The sequence below is a fragment of the Camelus bactrianus genome, chromosome 1 (assembly GCF_048773025.1).
Source record: "Camelus bactrianus isolate YW-2024 breed Bactrian camel chromosome 1, ASM4877302v1, whole genome shotgun sequence".
NCBI classification, from domain to species: domain Eukaryota; kingdom Metazoa; phylum Chordata; class Mammalia; order Artiodactyla; family Camelidae; genus Camelus; species Camelus bactrianus.
This window is the reverse complement of record NC_133539.1, coordinates 32,593,924-32,615,254: the sequence shown is the minus strand read 5'-3', so window position 1 is coordinate 32,615,254 and position 21,331 is coordinate 32,593,924. Positions and strand designations below refer to the sequence as shown.

The 21,331-nt window shown below is 33.4% G+C and overlaps 1 protein-coding gene across 2 annotated transcripts in view; it reads right to left on the bottom strand.

The window, feature by feature from the left end:
- CADM2 (cell adhesion molecule 2) overlaps nt 1–21,331 on the bottom strand; it is a 948,596-nt gene that overhangs the window by 415,102 nt on the left and 512,163 nt on the right. The gene's annotated exons all lie outside the window — the stretch shown is intronic.

The window sequence follows — 21,331 nt, the reverse complement described above, 5'->3', positions numbered from 1 at the left end:
GCAATTATAAACTGTGCTATTCAATGAGCATAAACATAAGAACTCCATGAAGTATGAATAAGATGGCATGATACCATCTGCAATTAAAAGCACCATAACCCAGTTAACTGTTTTGTGCATAATGGCTAGTGAATCCTTGTCTGGCTCCTAAAATTGCCAGATGTGCCCTGATTGGCATAAATTAGGTCTACATGTATGTGAAACTTTGGGCTGTATATCTTGCATCCTTATAGAATATTTAAGTACTTTTTTATATTACATTTCAGTACTCTTCAGCAGAATAACTATTCAACATATGTACTTCACAAAGTTCGAAGTTCACATTTAGAAATAAGACAAGTATGTCTTAGGTGAGTTGTTTCTTACCATGCTAGGGTAGTTTTCATTTTCCAATCATGAATTAGTACATCAGTACACCTCATATATTTTGATCCTCCTTTCCTGCAATTTATAATATCTAAGTATTTACATGCAGGTATTTTTAAAGATCCACCAATATATTTTCCTGGTTTAAGAAAAACATATAAGCATGCATATTAAAATTATTTCCAATGAACACATGTATATAAATACATGATTTGATGTTCTGAAGATAAATTCATCACGTCTTACTAATATTTTGCAGTTAAAGTGTAGAATAAAGATTCTATAAACTTCTTAAATCAAGCAAAAAGTTCATAGGAGTATCGATATAGGGACAGGACTGCACAATGTTGAAGAATGTTTGCTGTCTCAGTTAACTTTAGTCTTCTCATATGAAGGACCAAGGGACTATCCAGGCTAAACTCTCCTCTGGGACTTCTCATCTCCTTGACGCATATCTCATCTCTAAGATTTTTATGCTATAATTATTACCATTAAATTCCAACTGCTTTAAGGGAGCATGCCTAAGAGTGTGATCGTACTTAATGCCACAGAATTACACACCTAAAATGATTAAATGTTAAATATTGTTCTATATATTTACAATAAAAAATGCAAAAAAAGAAAGAGAATACAATAGACTTTCGACATTATTTACATGCAAATTTCACCTAATAGTGTTGAACAACTAAGTTTTCAAAATCATGCTAAGCAGTAATGTGCATAGAGACTAAAGACATATCCAGCCCTGAAATTATTAACAATCTTATCATAAAGGCAAAACAAGCAACTGAAAAGACTAAATGTTGCTAAAGGAATTCAGGGGCGGACTTTGTTAAAATATTCTTGGACAAATTAAAGACTTGAATGAATACTAAACAGCTCTGCTCATTTAAGATACTGGTTCTGTCAGTAAGGGAAGCGTGGTCACAATAATCAGGGAGGCCCCTGTTCTGTGATTCCTGACATCTGTGGCACCACTGCAATCATCACGTATGACAGTCCTTTGGGATCAGTAATTAATGGGGGAGATTTTAGTCACTTGCTTCATTTCCAGTTGCCTCTGTCCTCTGTGGCTCCATAAGTAAACAGAAATCTTGACTCAAAGCCTTGGAAATCTGTTCTCTTTTTTAAGTTCCCAGGAAAATGAGAATTGCCCTTAGAACCCCTTAGTGACTTCCAGTGGTCCTATATAAATCTGAGGTTTCGTTCAAGGAGTCATGCTGGCCTGTACACAGACATCAAGAGAGTTGAAAATGGCGCTTATCTACCCTACTCTTCAAAACAAAAATTAAAAAGCTATTTTGCTGACAGTTTGTTTCTCTAAGGAGAAACAAAACTACTGGCTTTCCTCGTATCTTGAAACACCTAATACACTATGATTGAAGTATTAAAATATAATAGATCACATATTATTAGTGATGCAAAAAATTAGTCCTATTACAGTCCTATTTCAGTCTTATTACAATTTTACTTGACTAACTGAAATTTGTCATGCCTTGCTTTGAAGTATTTACTATTTTTAGTTTAATTGCAGCTAAATACAGATTTTAAAGATGCGGCTTCATTCTCAAAATGTTGTATGAAAATAAATATTTTTGGAATGCACAATTTCATATCTTTAGGAAACTCCAGTGTTTCTCTTCCTTGTATTTTCTGTCTCATAACTGAGTAACATCAATTGAACAGTTTAGTTTGGGTCTCCTGTTTTAACGAAATTGTTTTTCCTCCATAAAAATTCTGTTTTTCCAATATTTGGAATCATTTTCTAAGCCATAAAAGATCTACAATTGTGGTGTGGGTAGGTAGGTTTTTGATTTCATTATCAAATTTTCAGCCTAGTCTTCTGACTCAACTCCTGAAAATCAGTATTACTATGAGCAGGTTTTATTGCAGGTATCCTGCCAGGTTTGCTCCTGTTTGAATGAATTTTATGTGATACTGTCCTCCTCTTAACCCCAGTAGAATTTCATGTTTTTAATAATTTATTAAGTTCATTTGCTTGGTGCTTTCAACATTCTGGCACAGTTGTGTTGTCTAATAATTTTCTAATAAATAAAAATCTTATTTTCCCGTGTGATATTGTAGCACCAGTTTCAGTTTATAAATTGAGCAAGACGACAGAAACCAAATGTTTCAGTTCAGTGCTGTGTTCACATTTCAAGGAATCTTGACTATAAACTGTAAGGACATCATTGCCTTTCTTGTACAATAACTTTCTTAGAATTAATGTTATTAAGTCACAAATTAAGTATTTCTCCACATTACATAACTTCTCAATGAAGAATAAAATGGAGACTGTGGCATATTTACATGTGGACAAGTTTCTAGGATTTGGGCAAGGGTAAAAGTAGTGTAACAAGAACAAAGTATAGCAACCACATTTTAGTGTCTGTTTTGTGCATTTGTTACCCATTTAGTCCCGGGGTGGGGGTGAATAGAGGAAAAAGAGGAGTGCATGCATATTTTAGAACAGGCTGTAAAATATGGAAATTAATAAAAAGGGAGCTAGCAATTGTTACGTTTCTACCATGTGTTAGGAATTACACTAAATACTTTATGCATGTCTTCTGAGTTGAAGTAGGTATTATTGTTTTGATTTCATAGTTAACAGTTATGAGAAGGTTCATAAGACCAGTAGTCAGACTCACATCTAGATGTTTGGATTCCATGCTCCTTCCCAAAGCATCTACAGTATTTAAGCCAAAAATTCATCTGTGCATAGTGAACACTACCCAGCTTCAAGTACTAAGGTTGAAATACATTTATGGGGATGTTTTTGGTCTCACTGAACCTGTTTTTTCACCTATAATCTGAAGTATTTTGCAAAATTATCTTCAGAATTTTCCTGATTATTATTATCACCTCCTTACCAAATGGTTTTATTCTTTCTTGCTTACTTCCTGCTTATAATCAAGAAATGCCACTTTAAAATTATAAAGCTGACATAGTAAGTGGAAGCAAGATATTTTGTAAATTTGAGTCTTAAATTAGAAAAATTAAAATTAGAAAAAAATTAAAATTAAAATATATTATTTGCCTTTAACATTTTAGCATTCAACACTAAAAAGGACAGGAATAAAATATTTTTACTGAATGAATGAATGAAAAGATGAACAGATGGTTTTGTTCATGGATGTATCTCCAATGCTGCTTGTAAGCACTGAGATGAAGGTATTCAAAAACATCAGACTTCCTCTTGTTTTGAACTCCTAAACAACTTTATGTAAGTCAAGGTCTTATTATTATGGAGGATCAAATCAGGAAATATGTATTCCCCTAGGAGACTGAAATTATATGTCCTCTGAAGTTTTTTTTTTTTTAAGTGAGAGTTTCTTTACCTAAGAAATCCATTTAACCTTTATTGAATGACATTATTGGCAATAATGATGAAAATGGAGTAACATTTATTATTCCAAGAAATTTAACGTCTTCTAATTGAGCAAGAAACACTGCACATATTAAACACGGCATCAACGTACTGACGGTCACCTTAATTTGGAATTTTGACTTAAAGATTATTGGATACTATTTGACATATTAAAAAAAAAAAAAGAAAAGAAAAAATAGAACCATTCTAAATGGACATTAGGGTGACTAAATAAACCGCTGTATAGTCACACACTGGATTACTACCTAACACCTGAAGAGCCTGAACATGAATAAATATCAAAAACATTTTACTGAATGAAACAGAAAATTGCAAAGGGATAATTTATCAGTGCATTAGCACTCATTCAATCAAAAATTTTGATTCCCTTTTGGAGAATCTTTTATGCAGAAGCTCTTATTCTAGGCAAGGGGTACAGTACGGAGAACAAAATCAATAATATACATTTTCAAATAAATAATTTATATTAACATGAGAACATATTAATGTATAAAATTCAAAGATACATATGGCAGGGATATCACTCAGCTTATTTCATTTTTAAAACCTGAGTAAAATATGGCAAAATATTCGCATTTGATGTTTGGGCCTGAGTTCATGAGTGACTGCCATTCTATTTACCATACGTTCTAATGTTTAATTATTTTTTGAGTAAATCTATGTTAATAAGCATATACACCAAGAAGTACTGTATAAACATGTAGCAAAATATAAACACGTAGCAAAACCATAGCAATTTGGTGACTGAGAGTTGAGAATATTGGTCTTTGATCAAAACAGGAGGGAGTAAAAGAAATGCCTCATTGTGAAAAAAGGAAAGGAAAACATCCTGTTCTTGCACAATTCAGCATCTGAACTGGCACTTTGCTTTCAGTTTCAGCGTTGACTTTTCAGTCTTTCCAACTTCCTCCACGCGGCGTGTCTGCCTCTGGAGTGGCAGCAGCTCTCACGGCTGCTTTGGCTACATTTGGCAGTCGTAATATAAGAAATGAGCCAAGCGCTTGAATCCGGGTCTTTTTTTTTTTAATTCATTCTTTCTTTCCTCTATGTTTTTAAAGCAACATCTAGTACTTCAGCTCATTCCTTGGCAACTGCTATCTTGCCTGGATAGCCATCAATAATGGTGTTAACACAGAGTGACTACGGTCAGAGACTCAGGTTCTGTGGCACCAGTGGCCTTGCTGGTCATGCAGCCAGTGCACCTGCTGCTGGTGCAGCATCAGGCTGTTGATAAAACTGTAATCCCCTCATGCTTCACCAGTTTAGCTTTGAAAGCCACCGCGGGCATGTAGGAATGTCTCATGGAAAGAGTGAACACATTCCCAGGAATAATTTTTTTTCTATAAGCTTTCTTCTACATTTTCCTATACCATAAACAATTACTTTTATTCATTTTAGAACTAGCAGAGGCGTAAGTTAAGTCTCCAAACTGGAACTAGGACTCAACTAACTCCTTTCCTTTCCAAGACACTTCAGTGGTCAACATGGGCATGTTTACCTCAATTTCTTTAGGGAGGCTTATTAGGAGGTGCTTGGGGCAAAATTTTTCTTAGATGCAAAATTCTAATCTGAAAATTCCTTCACTCCTTAAATTTTCTCTTTGAGTTATATCATTCAAAAAATTGTCATCACTGAATGGAGATTCCCTCTACCCATCTCTCAGCAAATCTTAACCTGTTTTCAAAATCATATGAAGTTTGAATTGTTGTAGAATTACAGCTCAGGAAACAAAAATAATTTTCTAAAAAGTTATTTGTGTGTTCTGAATGCTTAATGATCCCACTAAGAGAAGAGAAACTCAGCTAAAACCACATTTACTATAAAATGCTCCACCCAACTTCAGTCTATGGAAATAACTGTGGCTTATGAGTGTGTTAATATATGTTAATTTAGGAGCTTAATAAATCATTGACAGTTCATGTCACTATTAAACATAGACTGTATTCTGATAAAATGGAAACCTATTAATATAGGTCATTTCCACTTAGATCTTGACTAGGAAAATGCACATAATATTAGGTTTATCAAAGTAGATGCCTCCTCATATATAAAAACAAAATCTAAAAAACAAATTACTTTTACATATTAAAACTATTACTAATTAAGATTTTGATAAAATACTGATGTATATGTATATATATATGCTTACATTTAGTACGTATTTATCTCAGATATTTTCATGAACATGTTTATAACATGCAATATATAGTATGCTTACATGTTATTATGTTTATAATAGGTAATGCATTATATATTTATATGCTATTACATGTTTATGATATATACTATATAACAGCATAACAAATAATCAAATAAAGAGAGTAAAATCCAAAAGTTCTCAGAAACAGACACAAGCTATTTGAAAGTTATTTTATAATACTCAAGAGAGTGTATGCATAAATAAAAATAGCACAACCAAAACAAAGATAATTCAATTTAACTCTCATATAATCTAATGCATACTTATCAGTCTTTTCCTTGGCCTTTAAAAATGGGTTTGGCTTACTGTCTGCTGAAGAAAATTCATTCTTGGCAAAGGTTTTAGACACAGGAGATCTGGTTTATTTTGATAAAATTGAAATTTAAAGACCACTTCTTTCCATGATTGTTTTGGTGCCTGTAAGACTTCCAAATGAAGGAGATGCTTTAAACATATGGATGGGGTTAAGATGCCATCTGTACCCTGCATGGGACCTCATACATACTAAATATTGGGATAGCTTTTCAGACAACACTTCTAACTGAAAAGTAGAAAAAATGGATACTTAAGCCTTGGTTAGAAAAACTCAAGTTATTATTATAAGTAGCTGCAAGTATAAAATGTACAAATATTCACATATTTACATAGAAGATATTATAGAAAATACTCCTTTGTAAAATTGATGGCATTAACAGAACCATAAATTTAAAGTCTGCAGAATTCTGAATTAACTTATTATATATCTATAAATTGAGTCCAGTAAGAAAAAAGCACCATAATATTAAGTACACTGGTAGATGTTTTGAAAGCCATTTTGAGAAGAAAATGCATTCCAGATTTTATATGGCAGAATCAACATCATTAATACCATTTCTTTTTTATTCCCCAAATAGAGTCACTTAGCCACTATTTGCTGCAAACCATAAAATTAATCCAGCTTTAACTTAAGGTACAAAATTTAAATGCAAAGTAATAGAGTGAGGCTTCTTCCTCCAGACATATATATACATTTCTCATAACAATTTGATTCTATCTAATGAGCAGCACATGAGTACTAGCAAATTTCTAATAAAATGCTGTGGAATTGAGAAACAAAGCGAACACAAGGATTCCTCCCTCCCCTTCTCACATGCCCTATAGGCACATCAGGAAAGTACTTGCGGTCTGCATTCCTAAGGTACAATTAAGACTGGTTTTATGAGCAGACAAGTAAATATGAGAAGTACCTGAAAGCATGCCCTCTGCTCCTTTTTTCTTAGTCTTCAAATGCTTTGTCTATATTTGTAAACACGAAGACTGGCTTTGTGTTTACAAATATAGATTTATGTCTATTGGATTAAACATGAAATTGAATTTTGAATAACACCTACTATTATCATCATAACAGTAGTGAAATAATTTCTTATGAAAGACCAAGTCATGTTGTCAAGGAACATGGGATAAAGGATGAGAAATGGACTCAATAGATTTAAGTGTTCTCAAATGCCTACAAGTAGCAAAATGAGTATATGTTTATTTGTGGCTTTTTTCTTTCCTACCACTAAGTGAATCATTTTGTGCATCGATACATTCAACACAAAAGTAGAAAATATTGTTGCAACGGAATACTTTAGTTGTGTGTATAATCTTACACTCTTATTAAAACTGTAGAGAGGGATGCATTTTCTTTTTAATTCTTAAACAGAACCACAAATTGAGTCATACGCTAGTGATCATTATATTTAATTATCTTTGGTTTTGCTAAGAAAATCCTTTTCATAAATGGAAAGATTTAAATAAAAGCAATAGGTTAAATAGTAACTTAAGCTTTTCCATTTTTTTGAAAAATTGGAAATTTATGTTTTCAGTGTTTTTTAAAAAAAAAAATTTAGGGGGAAGGTAATTAGCTTTATTTCTTTATTTTGTTATTATGTAACAGAGGTAATGGAGATTGAACCAAGGACCTTGTGCATGCTAAGCATGCACGACCACTGAGCTGTACCCTCCCTCCCATAATCTACTATTTCAATAATGGTTGTTTATTTTAATTCCTATATCATTTCTCTGATCTCCTTGTTCTCTCCAAATTCATAAGTAGCAGAGATAATTTTCATCTTAGTTGCAGTTAAGTATATATACACACACAAAAACATACATATATGTGTGTATAGATTTGTATGCTGTTTTTAATTCAATTTTTAAAAAAAATTATCACCTAAGCTCATTTTTATATGAAATCTCAAGGCATTAAAGCAACTGTAACAGAAATTTCCCCTACCTTCTTTAAAAGGCAAAAAAATGCCCTTGTTGATTTATAACTCTTCATCCTGCCCTGCACTGATCTCTTTTTCTAGTTTTTGTTATGCAATCACAAGGTTACCACAAAGTGACATGGAAATGGTATTAAAATAATAAAAACAATAATTCAGAGTAAATGGTTTAGGAGTCCTGCTTGAATACCTTTCAAATTCGTTCATGAATAAAGAATCTTATTTTATTGGGCTAAATATATTGTTAAAATCTAAAAATTTATTCACATTGACACTGTGAATTATTTTCTAAGCTCAGTAATTTTGATGCCTGTCCTGATTTGTAAATCACCATATAGCTGCCTAAGCATGCACAGGATATTATGTGCCTTGTAAAATGAGCAGTAAATGATTTTCTGTACTGTTGTTCTTAATGAGAGAATACAAAGCTATTCAGAGAGAGCTACAATTGTGAAATAGTTTCTTTACTGACCTAGAGCAATCTGTGCTCTCTCTCAACTGACTTCATGAACATTAAAATGCTGTTTTGAGATAAGATTCAAGATACAAATAATCACTGCTACCATTGTAAACTGCATGAAATTTTATAACTCACTTACATTGCTTAGATTTTAAATTTACCTTAAAATATTCTGAATAGTAACACTTCTTAAGGTAAATCTATAAACATTTAAAAGGTTATAGTATATTGTTAAGGATATACGTTTAAATATATAAACACAACACACTTCTATATGTGATATATGGACAATACCCATTCTTTAAATTTTAGGGCTTACTCTGGTTTTAGTTAAATACAAAAATCTGTATGTATGTAAATACATTAAATCTTTAGTTATTTAAATATTAAAAATAAATATTTTAAATGCAAAAATATTTAAAATATATTTCCAATTTCTGAAATGAACATTAAAATCTGATTTATAACTAGGTATATATACTTTTTTTGTTGTAATTAATGAAGAATAACTAAAATGACAGTATATGAAACCTCTCCTACATGTAACTTTGGAGATTTGATTTAAAATATCTTGTGAGACAAATGACAATATGAAGGTATATTCAACAGTAAGTCATAAAGTATTTCTATGCTTCAAAAAATTTACTACTTTTTTTCTAACAAACATTTAAAAGTATAATATAGACTCAGGGTACAAATCAAAATAACACCAAATTTCAAAGTAAGATTCATTTCCTTTCATGTATATCTTCCTGCAACGTAATTACTTTTGGTTATACAAAGTATATTTAAATTAAATAAATTTGAATCACATTGAAAGACAAATACTACTAGACACTCCATCCTCCTGTTCTTGTCATATTTTGTCAGTATCCTGACCAAGGTAGTTATTTTAAATCAAGAATAACCGCATCTAAGATTTTGTGGGAAAAATGTTAGCTTGAATGTAAATACCAAGCAAGAGACAAGGAGTGTGATGGAAGCAATATGGGTTACTTTAAATTGTTGAAAAGCATCAACTAGCAACTATTCAAGTCCATGATCACACACATTAAGTGTAGGTTAAACTACCTATAAAACAATTTTTTGTGTTTAATATTCCTATAATTGGTATGATTATTATACTGGAATGATGTGTCCTAACTCCACATTTTACTTTACATTAAAAACCCAGGGGAAGTAGTGACATATTTATACTATTTTTTTTTCAATAAAATCACTAGATTTTAAGTTAAGTAATACAATGATTTGAATTATGTTTTTAAAGACAAGCACAGTTAGCATAAACTCATGTCAATTTGAAAGCAAATCAAATTTTAAAATCCTATATGCCCTTTAATTTAGATGCATATTTCAACAAAAAGATGAAAATTTCTCATTCCTGTACCTCTGTATGTAACACTGATTTTTAAAAGGATAAACCTCTTTGAACCATATTTAATTTCTGTCATTCATTTTTTTAAAAAAATTTCATTTACTGAGGTCTCAAAGATAATACAGTATCACCTTAGAACACAGATAGTATTAATTTTGAAGTATACACAGTACATCGATTTACTACCTATTTACCATTTATTATAACATATAGCACAGATTTCCTTTTTACTCAGAACAAATACTCTGGTGCTTTTCTGATAAAATAGCTGTGTGAATAATCTGTGTCATACCTGTCGAGGATAGAGTTTATAGATGGTCATTCCTAGAGCTAGGGAGTGAACCTTTTTGTAACACTTATTTTTAATGTTCTAATGTTTGGGGTTTTTTTTAAAATAGTTTAGTTCTAATAGTTTTCTTAATTACAAGGGCACTGGGACCACCATCACTCCTGGATGTGGATATAAAAATGCATATTACTGGGCCCCACACTAGTCCTAAATCCAAATCTCTGGCAGTAAGTGCTCAGGAGAAGGCATTTTGAAAATGCTTTCCTTGGATTCTTATGTATGCCCAGGTCTGAGAACCACTGCCTTCCAGGAGAAGATTATAGGTTAGACTGACTTACATATTTCACACATATCACTTAAGCAGAAGCATAGAATTCTAATGTTTTATAAAGAAACTGAGGCCAAATTGTGATTTTCTCACATGACTAAATAGTTTGTGTAGCAGAGTGGTTCAAAAAAGCTTTTCTCAACACCGGCCAGATCTGCAGCACTTAACAATTATGTCTATGGGAAAGCTATGCTCTTGACAATTCATTTTTTTCCTATATACAAAGAATAGTATCTGCTTTCCTTTGAAGAATAGAATATAATAAATTATCTAAAGTATCTGATACATGGTAAATAGTTATCATCATTAACGGTATCATTAACTTTTTGGTCCTAATTCCAACTCTGTTGTAGAAGTACATCTGTGTTTCCTTTTCTCACATTCACTTATTTTCTTATGTACCCCAGTGTTGTTTATTTAACTATAGGTGAGTAATTTTACCTTAAATATGGAAAACAAGAAATTACATTTCTAAGAACAGTATGTTAATGACATATACCAAAACATATGTAGTCAAGAACATAAACTCTTAAAATCAAAAACAGGACGCATTCCTAAAGGAACACATAGTTTCAAAGTCCCATTCCAATGAGACTGCCCTGAATAACTTAAGTCTTCTTAAACAGCTTTCAGAGTAATTTATTTTAAGTTTTATGGATTCTAACATTTGATAAAGTACATCTGTCTCCAATTTATTTTTTAAATGTTGTCATCAAATGTCATAGAACTGAGCTCTAATTTTAGATCTGCTTCCTAATTGTTTGATCTCTAATGAGTCAATTATCACATTTAGATCTCAGTTCCATCATGTATAAATAAAATATTTGGACAGTTAACATCTAAAGTTTTTTGTACTTTTGAAGTTTTAAAATTCTAAAAATTTTATTTATTTAGCCATGCCTTTTTTATACTACTTGTCCCAAAGATTGATTCCAATAAAGTGAAAAAATAATACAAATGATAAAATTTTTAAATAGTAATCATAATGTATCTATTTTTGCAATTTAAGGATATTGCAAATTTGAAATTTTTCATTTTATGAAAAAGCGTGTATAGTCACAAAAACATTTTAATTTAATTAATTTAAGATTTATAGTCCTTTTACTAAATTAATAACTATCAGTAAAACATAATTCAAAATACGGAAGAATGAAAATTTCACAGGACAAAATTATGCAAAAATACTTTTATCTGGACTTCAGGGTGTCTGTGAGTTCTTTGAAATTATATGCAAAGTAGACTTTTTTTTGAGGAGAGGGTACAGAATTTTCTTCAGATTTCCATAAAGGTACTCCAAAAAGAACTGCATTGTGTGGGACCTGATAGTAGGAAAGGTAGGTAACACCATGAATAATACTTTAAATGACAAGGATTTTTTGTTTGTTTTCACAAAATTTGAGAAAATCTTTACACAGACACTTCATTATTAATTCTTGAAAAGGCAAAAGACATCAACTTTTTAATTCATAAATCATTGCATGCTTAGAATTTAAAGAAATACAAAGGAAGTAATGCATGCATTCATTTGTTCAATGAATCGTCATATGATCAAAGGTCACTTACAGTACCTACCCAAACAAAGCTCACAGTCCATTCGAGGGGCAAGACATTAATCATATCAGTACCTATACAAATGCAACCACAATACAGGCTTCGAAAGAGAGGTCATTTTAGGTATAAAATCAAAAAATAAGAGGACTTGCTAGTCACAGCTGTCAGTGAAGGATTTTCTAAGGAAATGATCATTAAGTTCAAATCTAAGACTGAGTTGGGTTTAGTAGAGAAGAAGGTCAAAATTATTATTAACTTTGGGGAAGGCATGCTGAAAGACCTGTGGAGGGAAATGACGTGGCCTCAGGGGACTGAACCACCTGTGGCTGGAATGAAGAATGCCAAGATGAGCTTAGTTCAAGAGGAGCCTAGAGAGGAAGGGAGAGGAATGAGAAAGTAAGATTCTTTAGGTCAAGTTAAGAATTTTTGTCTTTTGCTTTGTAATATTGGAAACTTTTTTTGGTGGAAAGAGGAGTTTGGGATATAGCAATACAATGAGCTGTTTTTCAAATCTTGCATATGAGTTTAGGAAATTTAAAGAACACATTTCTTTGATTTGCAATGATCTAATTTGCCAATAGGAAACAGCTTGTGCTATCTAGTAGTGACTCCCAAACCTAAAAGTGTTCCAGAAATCTCCCAGAGAAACTGTTACCACACAGATCACCAGGCTCTAATGCCAATTTCTGATTCAATATATCTGAGCTAGGTTCTAAGAATTTTCTCCTGTAACAAAATCCCAGGTACCGCTGTGTTGCTCTTGTGGAGACAACACATCAAGAATCACTGATCTCAATGAATGGACCATGGACCTAAACTTTTGAACTTCTGTCCCGTATCAGAGTCTCATGTGAATTTTCCTTAATTAGATCAGAACCAATTCATAGCTTATAGTCTCAATCTAAAATATGTGATGTAGCCTTTATCTTCTCAACTCCAGAAACACTGGATAGTTGTAGCACAAAGTCATAAACTAAAGCACAAATGCTGGGACCAGACTACTTGAGTTCAAATTGTTAATTTCATCGTAAGTTTTGTGTCTTTATGCTACTCATTCCCCACTCCTCCCTCACTCATAAAAGCCTATGATAATCATTGCCTCCTAAGAGTGTGATGATTATTAAATAAGTTAATATGTCACTTAGTACAATGTCTTGTATGTAGTAAGTGATGTTTGCTATTACTATTTTCATCATTTTTTCTTACTTTTAGTAAAAAAGATTTCTAATTTAAATTTATTTAATAGCTAAAGAGTAGTAAACATGCTTATTAGCCATTTTTGTCTTTCTTCTTCTATCAAGTATCTGTTCTTATTTCTTAATGTTCATCTACTGATTATTCACATACTGGAAGTATACGGAAAAAAACTCTATTATGTGAATGTATGTCTATATCTATGGTTCCTGTTATTTCTCTAATGCATGCAATTGTTCTAAAGTATAAGAGCCATACAAAATTAATTGCCATAGATATCATACATGTGTCTTCAATTCAGTTTTTCAACCAGGTACTCCGTTACATTTGTCTTTTCTGTATTCTCTATCTTAACATTAGTTTACATTCATTATGACTTTCATCTCACTACTGTTAACTCCACAGGTTGCTCTGTCTTTCCGTGTGTTTCCTGGATAATTTGATTCTGGTATCAGAAAATGTCTTCCACAGATGTGAGCATGTCATTAACAAAATACTTAACATGTGCTAATACTGACCCCTTAGGACTCCCTGCAGCTCTCTACTTAGAGGGCTTGGGTTTCCTGATTATGCTTCCTCTCTATGACCAGGTTTTCTTTCAGCTATTTATCTAATTTATAGGCACTTATAATGTAGCACTATAACAAACGCCTTTCTCAGATCTAAGTGTGCAGCATCCTTTCATTACTTTTATCTCCTAAGTTAGGAGAGATGCCAAAGGAGGCTATTACAATGTATGACGTGACCTACTTTTAACTAATTCACATTTGCCACTTACTTTATTAGACACCTTTCTCCCTGGTGTTCACATTTGGACTCTTTAATTATATGCCCAGCCAAAGACTTCTAATACATGAAGGCAATTTAGGAAGCAAGGATGTGAAGCTCTGCAGACATTTCAAGATATAAAAATAAAGACAAAAGGAGGAAAAAATAGTATTACAATTCTAGAAGGATCTGCCTTCCCATAACCTTCAGCCTTAAAATTGTCTTTAAGATCCTAGGTTATTTCTAATTTTGGCCCTTAAATTACATCTTACACATTCCAGACAGCCAGGGCAGTCTCCCTCTACTTTTTCTTATTATTATTCTGATTATTTAATGCATTGCAAATGGGAACTCTGGGACTCCAGACTTCTTTTTCCCCCTTGAAACCTCTAAATAATTAATTAGACTGTCGAGCTCTCACTGCTGCAGATTTCCCCTTCATGTTGGCCAGAGTGGTGCACATTTCCCCTAAGGCAAAGCCACAGGCTAAAACAGTTTCATATTAGCTAAACATCTTAAGACGATGGCATGTTATCTCTGAGGTCATAACAGGAAATTGCTCAAACTCAATGAAAGAGGGTGAATTCAGTCGAGTTTTCTGATGAATGTAAGGATTAAATGAGAGTTCCAAGCAAGCTGTCAGCAACGTGAAATCCAAATCACCTGTGATTTAATCAGGCAGTGTGTGTTGATTTTAATAGTGCCACAGAGAAGGTCTGGGGCCCACAGTCTCACGCAACACACTGCCTAAGGTGTCAAGGGAACAGAGATAGATGCCAGCTTATTTATTAAGTCCCCCTCCAAAATCTCAGATGGGTCCCCTGTGATCCTTTTTAACATAAAAAAAAACATTGAAAGGGTCTGAAATTATTCTCCAACTTGTTGTACGCTCTATACAGCTGCCGTAGGTAAATAATATGGGGACTCTCTTGGTAGGTTTTTTTCAAAACAGAAACAAACATGTTGTGGAGGGTCCACTTCTCTTCCCAATGGTAGAGAATTATCAGTCCTGCTGCAGCACCACCCCTGAGGCCTGGGGAGGGGCTGGGCAGTCAATGAGTGGCAGTGCCTTTCGGGCAGGCCACGGAGCAGCAGCACAGAAGGCAGGAAGAAGGTAGTGTTCTGGGCTTGTGTTTTCCCTGGTCTGTGGCTAGACAAAGGGTTCATTTTTCAACAGTGCCTTAATCTTTCCAAGCAGAATTAGAGGCTTTCTCTGTAATAGTCCACACTCTTCTGTACTGTATGCTGTTCTGTGGAACAAAGATAAGCTGTTTGGTCTAACTTAAAAAAGAATGCATAAAGCTTGAGTAAGCACACCCCTACCAGACTCTAAGAGTATACTCCTGAACAATTGTGAAAGCAAAAAACACAAACAAATGGAAATGAGCCAATTTGCTGGGGGAGGGGGGAACTCCAGGGATTCCATCTCCTCAGCAGAGCAATCATTTAGGGAATATGATGGGAGAGGATGTGAATTAAATTATCCATGTCAGCCACTCTTCATCTCTTATCCTGTTTTCCTTTCACAACCATTATTTTTTATCATAATAATACTGAATTCAGTTACTGAGCACTTATTGTCTGGTGAGCACCATGGTAGGTCCACTATAAAGTGCAGTTTCTTCAGTCATTCTAGAATACTATGAAGCAAGGGCCATTTTATAGAAAAAGAAACTAATTCTTGAAAAATAAAATAACTTGCCCTAGTTAATGCAACAAGTGGCAAGGTGAGGCTGGATTACATACAACACAGTTCTTGGAACTGAGATCAGGCTCATAAATAAAGAATGATCTAACACTGTTTTGTCCATATTGTGTAGTAGTTGTCCACATGAAGTTCACGTCCTTGGCCCTGCCACTAAAGGGCAGAATGAATCGTTTTTTTTTTTTAACTTCAATGTTTTATTTAATCCATCCTATTCAAAACATTATCATTTTCAATGGGTAAATATTTTTAACAATGAGGTATTTTGCTTTTTTTGTAATTGTCTTAAAAGATTAGTGTGTTTCAGATTCTCAATTTGTATAACATCTCAACTTGGATACTAATTTTTCATGAGAAAGACCTGATCTGTGGGTTTCATAAAAGGTACAGTTGAAAAATAGATTCACATACCCAAGTTCCTAACATACTTTAAAGTTTTCTAATAACTAAATCAAGTTAATAGTTTTTAAACTTGTGTAAATTGAACAAAACTAAAAATCTGGTTCTACAATTTCACTGGCTCCATTTAATGTTCTACATAACACGTATGTCTATTGACTGCCATGTTGGCCAGGAGAAATGCAGAAAAGTGGTTTGTCCAAGTGTGGTCTCCAGATCAGCCTTGGCCCTGCCACTGAATTGGTATTGGGCAAATACTGCCCTACCTATCTGGGCCAATTACTTCTAAAAGCCAATTCAATGAATGTGGAGATGACTTGTGATCTCCATGCTAAGGACTTTGCTGGAGTTTTCAATGCATGTCCAAATACTGATTGTCTTAATTATAATGCACACCAGTGATCTGCTATTTCAGTATAAATAATACATAACATGTTGGACAAAGTGGAGCTTCCTCTTTGTGGCTGGTTGGTTTACAGGTGTTACAAAGACTCATAACACTTTTTGAGATGGAAAGGGCCTAAGCATTCCTCAAATGCCTTCCTATTTTAAAACCAAAGAACCTGTGATGAAATCAGACACTAAATAGGTTAGTTTTGGAACAGACAGTAGAACTGAGGGTCCCTAGTTGCTAGGTCAGCCTTCTTTACATGATACCAGACAGCTTCCTATAACAAAAAATAAAACAAGCTTATTAAATGTTGCAAGTGGATTTTCAATATGTAATTACAGCTTAGGCTCTGATTTAATTATTTGGATAATTTACTTCATATTTTCTTGGTTAATTGCTGCCATCCATTGCACTGTATAATTCAAACAATCATCGATAGCAGCTTGAATTTTATAAAATCACCATGCCAAAATTTCCAAGTGCTTAGCACTGAACAAATATTTGCAAAAAACTATCCATTTGCTGGATATTTTTCTATTACAGATCTGCTATCACTAAATTGAAAAAAAAAGTTTTCAAATGAAATTCTGCATTATTATAACAAATAATTCATTTTACTTGAGTAACTTCAATGTATATATGTACATATATAATCATCAAAATAACATATTCAACAAAACATGTTTTGTTAGGTATTTGAATCCCTACTTCCAGACTTATTAAAACATAAGAAACAACGAAATCTCTTCATTTTCATTTTAATCATAAAAAGCTTAGACAATGAAAAAGAATATATAGACAATGTCAAATATAAAACCTTGATAGAGAAAGATGGTTTATGACATATTTCTCACTGCTCAATATGCAGAGAGTCTTGGCTTACATGTCTCAAAAAATGTCTTTTTCCATTGACTACACCTTGAATTATACAATGCTCCATTTACCTTCTCTGGCCTCATTCGACTCACTTCTTTCCATTTGATTATATGATCTGTGCTTCATCAGCAAAGATAGACAGATGTTAGCAGGGAAATGACCTCATCAAAGTAGTTATCATTTATAATTCTGAATGTCTGTGAGTAAACTGCAGCTGGTAATCTGCAGCTCAGTTTACTACCTTTACCATCCTTTTTTGGTCTTTTAATCCAATGAATCATCTCTGGGTATACTTTAATGATAGTAATATCCTTTTTATTTCTGTAAACACATTCTAGTGTTAACAAATGCTAGGTTATATATCTTTAGGGTATCTTTCTTCTGGTCAACTTTTTTAAAAAAAAAAGAAGAATATGTTGGGAAGGATGAAAAGAAAGAAGGCAGAAATGCTTTCTGCATCTGTTATCAAGGGGGAAGAGACGGAGGTGGCATGATTAGCTGTTTTAATTGTTTATTTGAATTCCCACTTAAATAAAATCTGGATGGTGCTATTAAAGTTGCAACTCAAAACGTAAAATTGCCAGGCAAACCTTAGTATCTCTGCAGGTGATTAATTACCTTAAAAAATGAAAGAGATGTCAAGGTTGACAAACAACAGGCCCACCTAAGATTTGCTCAGCATGATGCTAGAATTTTGAAGAACATCCTTATCAGATCACCTTCTTAGGTATATAAAAATCTATATCCTAGTGACTTCAGCATAAAGGCAATGGAGTAATATAATTGAGGACATTCTTAAGAGCTATTCCTGTGTTATGAGCTGCCATGGTCAGGTATATTCCAGGTAATCACATTACTACTGTCTATATAGTGTGTGATATTTAATTCCAAGAAAACGAAACCTTCCCCTAAGAAGTATAAGTTTCTCTATATATGGTCATCTCTTCTGGTGCTGGGAAACTGGACAGAGAAGAAACTGGACAGAGAAGAAACAGGACTGAAGGAAGAAACAGGACTGAAGTTAGAAATCATTCTTACCTATATATTCTCATCCCAAGATTTAGATGTCTGGTATGCTGAGAGTATAAGATAGAGATCTTGGTTCTTGTTCATCCAACCTGGTTTTTAAAAAGTGAGGCTTTTTTTTTTTTTTTTTTTTTTGAGGAGGAGGAGGAAGTTGAAGGTGAAAGATGACTTGGAAAGCACTACATCTCACAGTTTTGATCCTAAGCCACATGTGGGCCTGGGTTTGGGATATGTAGCAGCGTTGATAGGTCTGCCTAAGGCTGCCAATATTGTATGTACCCAACCTAGATGTGACAAAAAGACCTTACAAATTTTAAGGCATCTAGGTAACATTGGGTTAAATGTTTGAATAGAGCAGATCCTTCCTTTCTTCTTTCCTTACTCATCTCCTTTCTGTCTCTATTATATATATATATATATATATCAATCATCAAGTTTGACTTTAGCCATGGAATAAGAAAATTCATAAAAGTGGTCCATTGTCTGTTATGTCCAGTCTAGGACTTCCACCCTGGTAGTAAAGCTATCACATAAACTGACTTATTCTCTTGCATCTCTCTTTGATCTTTTGCTTGTGTTTCTGTGCTTTTCCTCAAATAATCCTCTAAAGCAGAGAACGTTTCTCATTGGTTTTCTCTCATAATAATATAATTCAGGCCCAGCTCAGTAAGCCTCCTTCCAGATCTTCCTGAAGTTCGCAATTACACACTGACCCCAGGTTGAATATGTCTCTCCTCTACATTTAATCAGAACACATCTGTTCAAAAACAAGTATGTGATGACTTGCCTGCATCTTACTCAACATTATTGTTTCCTTTTAAGTTGTGTTATAATTTTAACTATTTTCCATCTTAATTTTCTTCAATTTTGGATATTACATCCAAGAAATCTTAAACTTATAATTTGTAAAAGACAATTTAAATAACTAAGTAGAAAAGAGGAAGATTACTTCAGAGCAGAGAATAGATGCTATCAGGACACTGGGATGAAATGAATTTTTAGTGAATGCATGACATTTTTATATTCTGAACTTTGGGCCAAAGGCGTTTTATAAAGGTAAATATGTGTTTAGGAGGCAGTGTACCTGTTTGTTAGGTACACTGTGGAATCTGCTCTATTTTTGCCTGCACAGAGACCCAGGACTTCTGCTACCATTCAGAAGAATGAACTTCTTGAGAAAGTAACAATATATGCAAACAAATTTGTACAAGTTCTTGAGTTCCTAGTTTTGCAACATAAAACATAATAAGAACATTTTATGATAAAAATTATTAGTGGTACAATCTGACCCTATGTACCATGTGATTTTGACAGCTTTGCCCTCATTTGGTCCTCCAGGATGAGTTAGCTAAACAGTGCATTCTTAAACAGCTGAATGATTTGAATCATTACATGAAATAATAAAGTGTCGCTCACTTAAACGTAGAGTATCTATCACTATTGATGATAGGTTTCACATACTTGATGCTAAACTCTTTTTCTTATAATAATTAGCTAATAGGTTCAAATGCTTCCAAATCTATACTTTTTTAGAAATAATAAAGTCATGTCAGCAATGATGGGTATGTTTTTCTCTCTTTTTGCAATAGCTGGACGTGCAGCCAACCCTAGTAGCTATGCCAACAATTCTAGTAGCTACTAAGTTTGACTGGAGAGCTAGGGCACAGATTACCATTTAGAATGAGATTTTTACTTTGTTATACAATCATTCTTATAATGACTCTAGTTTTAATAGTGGCATGGTTACATGGGTTTTGAGAATGCTATAAAAGACTGATAAATATACAACTTATCCCACAAAGTGAAAAAGGTGAAGGCTAACGAAAACAGTGCTTTAGAGAATCTTTGATTCTGCTCTGAAGGAGCTGTAATAGTATCTAGTACAATGTCTGGAATATAATTAATAATGCTCAGTGTTTTTTTGTTAATAAACTGCATTAATGTTAGGCCAAACTCCTTGATGGGAACAGAACCAGCTCTCATGGTAGGGACCAGAGAGTTCTGGCAGTGTGATACTCCTTTTCTCCTGGTGCTGCTTTGGTACTGAGAGAGCTGGCCTTTACTGAGCTCCTACTGTGTGAACATTCTAGGACAAGGCTAGCTTTTTGTGGTTCAGTGAATGAGAGGCAGCTTTAAAATCTGGGCGAGATGTCACAAGGCATCCCAAGGCTTTACAAGAGCAGTGAAATTTATGGGCTGCCATAATGCAATCAACTTGTGGGAAGAGGTGAGCGATCAATCACTCTGGGAAATGACAGATTATGTCTTAGTGGAGAGCAGCTGAGCTACTACTATACTTTCATGGGAGAAGATTGGGAGAGGCTGATTTTTTTGAATTATTCAGAAAATATTAACAATGTACACTCCTTGTTGTCCTTCTATTTGTATCCCACTTTTTATTTCCACTTAACCCACGGGTAATAATAAGGAATACTTGAGGCCCCTTTACCTATATCACATAACTTAATTCCATCAAAAATTTAAGTTATTATTTTTATATATAGGAAGAACTAATTGATCTGGATTATACAGTCAGTGGTGCCAAGATTTAAACCTATTCTCTCTACCCCTTGTACATGGCACCTGTCATCCTGTAGTATGGTGTCTAGTTATTTTTAAATATATAGTCCTCTTATCTTTCCTTTCTAAATCCTCCTATGGTCCCTACTCTCATTTCTCTACTTATTAATGATACATGTCTACACTCTAAGAACACTTTATACTTATAAAGAAGTTACTTCATAATAACTTCTATAATTTATATAC